The sequence below is a fragment of the Vigna radiata genome, chromosome 10 (genome assembly GCF_000741045.1).
Source record: "Vigna radiata var. radiata cultivar VC1973A chromosome 10, Vradiata_ver6, whole genome shotgun sequence".
NCBI classification, from domain to species: Eukaryota; Viridiplantae; Streptophyta; class Magnoliopsida; order Fabales; family Fabaceae; genus Vigna; species Vigna radiata.
In genome coordinates this window covers 1,156,768-1,162,527 of record NC_028360.1, presented here as the reverse complement: position 1 = coordinate 1,162,527, position 5,760 = coordinate 1,156,768, and positions in this window count along the sequence as shown.

Sequence of the window (5,760 nt, the reverse complement as noted above, 5' to 3'; positions counted from 1 at the left end):
GAAAAATTTTGGAAATTCAATTTGGGACATTTAGAGTGCTATCAAATAAGTCAAGACTCTTCACATGGACATTTCAAAATTTAATTACATTATAACTTTGTAGTCTAGATGTTTTTAATTAAACTTGTGCATTGGGCCACTATTGACAAATTTATGATGGGCCCATATTGAAAGGAGACACATGGCCTAACCCTAGGGTTTTCTTTGGTAGCCCCCACCCTCACAAAAGACGACACTTGGCTTTAGCAAAGGGTGGCAGCCGTCACCTTGCAGACTAAACACTCATTCTCGGTAGAATCTGCTTTAGGGCTGCTACAATGTTTAAAAAAAAACCATGTTGATGCTATGGATTTTGGGTGATTTTGGTTGAATAAAGAAAGGAAAGAAGCTGTTGCCGCCACACATTAGACTTCAATTTTTTTGGCTGGGAACGTTTTCTCCAGGGAGCTTTTCTTTTCTTTGAACATGTTTACACTTGAAAAATTTACTTGGCACATTTTTTTTGGTTTTGCTGGAAGAACAAATGAGGAGCCGCCACTTTGGTTTTTATTAGTTTGAAGAGCCTTTGAACATTTCCAGGGAAATGAAGAACGGATGAATGTATTCAAGTTGTTGTTCTCGGATGAAAGTAGCCGCCACTTGTTTTCTTAGTTTCTGCTTGGAACGTTTTATTGAAATGAGTAATGGAGAAGCAAATATTTTTTCTTTTTTTTGGTTCTTGAGTGTAGGCTTGGATTAATTTTCTTTCTAAAAGAAGGACGCGATTATAGGAGCGAGCACGTTTTCTCTTTTCATTCGGGTTTTAAGCACTTGGGTACTCTTTTCTTCTTTGATTTCTAACACGTAATTTATGTACTAAATCCTTGCATAGAGCTAGTCATATTTGATTTGAAAGCTATCATAACATATAGTAGTGAAAGAGGCACGGGTTTTATTGTTAAGAATTATTGCATTGCATTGAAATGAGAACCAGAAAAGGGGACAGTGAGGTATAACTTTTGCTTATTAGAAAAACTTTTAATTGAAAAAGAGCATGGTCACGTCTTTGGGGCTGCAAGTGTTGAATCACGGTGATTTATTATACCATCTTTCTTTTAGCATTAAAGTTTTATTACACAATGTACATTCCACTTTTTACTGAAGCGTTTCCTTTTAATAACGTCTATTGCATTGGTGATTTAATAATTGCTTTTTAAGTTTGTCACGACCAATATTTACTTTTTAGAAGCAATTGCAATTTTAATTTCTCTTGGAAGGTGCATAATGGTCAAGTGAATTGGTAAAGGCAACCTTATTTTTATTTTTATATTTTCTTTTCCTTAGAATATTTTAATTTACATGTTTAAGTGTTTTTCATCTTTGTAATTTAGTGTTGCATTTTAATGATTTTAACTGTGCTTAGATATTTGTTTGTTGCAGTGTTGGGTTTAGCATTTTATTTTACTTTAATGTTTTCTATTTTATTCGGTTGTATTTAATTTCCATGCATTTTAATTAAGCTTAATTCTCATCTCGAACATTTTCAAACCCCCCCCACTATGTGTTAGACCTAAGTCTCGAACCGCAGTTGGTCCTTGTGAGACGACCTAGGAGTCACTTCCTAGCATTATACTGCATTCTTTATGCTCAATCAAATTTGCATGGGCCGCGACACCCATCAGTAAATAAGAGAGAGCTGATTAGATGACATTGTAAACCCCCAACAAGTCCATTCATCCATTGTTTTCTTCTCGTCAATTCAATCAATCTCTTTTGCATGTTTATATTTTGTTCTCAAATCCAATTAATTAATTTTTATTTTCAAGTCTTACTCTTTTAATTCACGCGAACGATAAGGCCTTTCTAGTCTCTTGGAAAACGATACTTGGACTTACCATTTTATTATTACTTGAAAGATTTGGTACGCTTGCCAATCCGTTAACACTGGTCGCCCGGGCTTCGTGTTTTCCCTCCTTTTGGTGCCTTTTTTACCCCTTCTCGGCTCCATCTTCTTGGCTTTTCATCTCTTCTTCCAGTATTACTTCAATCTATGTCAAAACAGGGGGAATTAGTCATAAAACCATTAAAATCAACCTCAACTCTCTTATTCATACAATTTATTGAAAAAGTATGAGTCCAAGAAAGTTTCTATGTGAAAAAGGGTGTTTTTAGCATCAAAATTACATCACACATAAAGTGTTTTAAACTGTTATCACATGTTCTGTTCCTTATTGATTGATATATCTTATTGAACATGTTTTATGTTGATCTTGATATGTGAATGCACATTTACTGAGCTTATATCTGATACATCATTTATGTTGCATTACATATGTTTTTGAAGAGAAAACCACATGTAGTTTATGAACTTATATTGTGTGGCACAACAACAAGTTTTAAGTCGACTTCATTATGAAGCAAGTCAATTAAAACTCCTGACTATGCATAAATTTTCAAAAGCAGTGTTGTGAGTGATTTTGCATTGAAATGTTTTTCAAACTAAGCTTATGTGCCTAACTCGACTACATGCGCAATGGATCTAACTTAGTTAGTTTATTGATTAAAAATTCTGTTATGCTTGTGTACAATAACGACTATATTTCAAAATTTAGTTAAAACTTTTATGATAGTCCATTGTATTAAATGCAAAATCAATTTGGTTGTTGTTGACTGCTACTATTTGACTTAACTGTTATAACTGTCGGAGGACAGTTGACTTTATTAGTAGCCTAGTCGACTACAAGATCGTTTGATTTATAGAAAACTATAAATAGACGTGCCTCAGTTGATCATAGAGGACTTTGGTTATTCTAACATTTTCATTTGTGATTTACAGATTGTGATCTCTGAGAATTTACTCTAAGAACTCATCAAGAAGACAGTGGTGGAGAGGTTCTTTGAAGGACAAAAGATTTTTGTGCTTACTCGCCGATCATATCCTGCACATTGTGGTGCTCATCTATTGATCAAGATTTCTATCAATATTTGTAAAGATTGTTGTTGTTTTCGTACTGGAATTGCAGGGGGTTGACTCGTGGAGTCTGGACACTTTGAGGATTGTTCAAAGTGGGTTGAAGATTGTAGAAGAGGGGATATCTTGCTGTAGATCTTGTTGTGTGTATTGCCTATATTTTGGTTGAAGGGTTAGAGAGGTGTTTTATATTTTTGGCATGAAAGGTCTCTATAAAAGCCTTGTTGTAAAAACCTTGACCATTATAGTGCATTTGCTTCCGGATTGTCGAAGGACACTGGTTGTCAGCATTGAGGCCAAACCAGTATAAAAACCTGTGTTTGATTTCTCTATCCTTACATTTTTACATTAAGTCGACTTTACTGCTTTCATAGTCAACTTTGTTTTTTTCACTGCACTTACATTTTTCATTCCTTGTGATTCAAGAAACTTTGTAAAGGTTAATACTTTGTGAAAAAGATTTTAAAAAGACTCTATCTTTTAAACCTCACCAATTCACCCCCTATTGGTGTTAAAACGAAGCCAACCTCTTTCCCAACAATTGGCACCGATTTTCATAAGATATTTGAAAAACTAATCGACTTCTGTTTTCCTTGAATCGACTATATACCTAGGGATGGCTTCAAGTTTTCAAACTTTTGGTGAAGGTGCATCTACAAACAGACCACCTCTGTTTCCTGGTGAAAATTATCCTTTTGTGAAAATTATAATGCAAATCTTTATTGAATCTGTGGATAGAAGAATTTGGGATGCAACTATGAATGGTCCTTTTGAGACAACTCATACTGTTGATGGAAAAACTGTTTTGAAAAATTTTTGTGAGTGGTCTCAAGAAGTGAATAGGAAAGCACGGTATGATGTCAAAGCTAGAAATATCATTCCCTCTACACTAACTGTTGATGACATTTTCAAGATATCTCAATGCAAATATACTTAGGAGATGTGAGATGTTTTGGATGTAACTCATGAAGGCACTGATGAAGTCAAGAGCGCAAGGAAGAATTTTTTGATTCAAGAGTGTGAACTTTTCAGGATGAAGGCTGGTGAAAGAATCTATGAAGTCCAGAAAAGTTTCCCACACATTATAAATCACCTTATGGATCTTGGCAAAGTGTTTGACAAGGAAGAGATCAATATCAAGATTTTGAAAAGCTTAAAGAGAAGCTGGCAACCCAAAGTCACAACAATCTCTAAGTCAAAAGATCTTAGAAGCATGAATATGGCTACCTTTTTGGCAAGTTAAGAGAACATGAGTTAGAACTTGGAAGGTTGAAGGACGACGAAGAGATTGAAGAGAAGAAGTCCATTGCTCTAAAAGCAACAAGCAAGAAAGCCTCAAAGGCAGAGGATGAATTAAATGCAGAGATGGACGACAAAGAATTGATGACCATGGTGGTAAGAAAATTTAGTCGACTTATGAAAAATGACAATCAACTTACTAACCATGAAGGTCACAACAAAGCCAGGAAAGCTCACAGGTGAAGTACTGTACAATGCTATGAATGTGGAAAAGAGGGACATATCAAACTAGGATTGTCCAGACCTGAAGCCAAAGCAAAAGACTAATACAAGGTTTCCTCAAGACAAGAGCAAAAAACAAAAAAAAAAAAGCTTATATTGCTTGGGAAAATAGTGACCCTGATACTTCAAGTGATGAAGATCATGATCAAGAAGAGGAGTCTAACATTTGTTAAATGGATGAAGCATCATTAGCCGACTATGACAGTGACACAGAGTTTGAACAAGAACCGGTTGAAGTCAAATATGACCTACTACTAGATGCTTTCAAGGAAATTCATGCTGAAGCTATGCGACTCCAGTATAAGGTTAATCGACTTAACTCTTATAGGAAGGATTATGAATATAGAATCAATAATCTTGTCACTGATAATGAAAAGTTACAGAAAGAATTAGATGAAGCCTTAATGTCTACTAAGGAAGTTAAAATTGAGACTGATACAGTAGAAAAAGAATGTGTAAAATGTCCTGCTCATGAAAAAAAAATAGATTACTTGACTAACACACTAGCCAAATTTACTCAGGGCAAGAATAACTTAGATGTTGTACTGAAGTCTACTGGTAGAGTTATAAACAGAAAAGGCATTGGTTTTAAAGTTAACTCTAATAGGTCCAATACAAGAAAATTTTCAGATTTAAGCAAACCTGTTAAACATGCTTGCTTTTATTGTAATTGTGTTGGTCATACTGTTAGAAGAGTTAGAGTTCCTAAAGGTTTATATGTATGGATACCTAAGGAACATCTGGCTTCAACTAACAATCAAGGACCCAAGTTCAAATGCATACCTGCAACAAAAACTTAAATTGTTTTGCAGGATTACAAGCAGATGCAGAGAGAACTCAAGGATGAACTACAATAGCTACATCAAACATCTTGAGTGTCTACAACTGGTAACATGTATCACCTTACTGCATCATGTATGAATAGATTGATTGTTTGAAAATTGATTGTTGGTTGATTGTATGATTGGTTGACTGAATGATTGGTTTGAAAAATTATTTTCACAACTTTTAGTCGACTGAATTATGAGTGTAGTCGACTGTGTGTCTCAGTATGTCTGAATTTGTTTTGAATCTTATATGTCATACTATTGTCAATTGTGTCCTTAACTAAATCGTCTTAAGTCTCTGTTTTTAGTTTTCCTGATTTAAAATTTTAAAATGGGTCATTTATGAGTTTTATCTTTCGCGCCCTTTCGACCTGTCTTCTTAAAGTTGTGATGTGTTCTGGGTTTCCTGTCTTGTCAATTTCCAAAGATCCCTAAACTGAGAAGAAAGTTTCAAGAATCCTC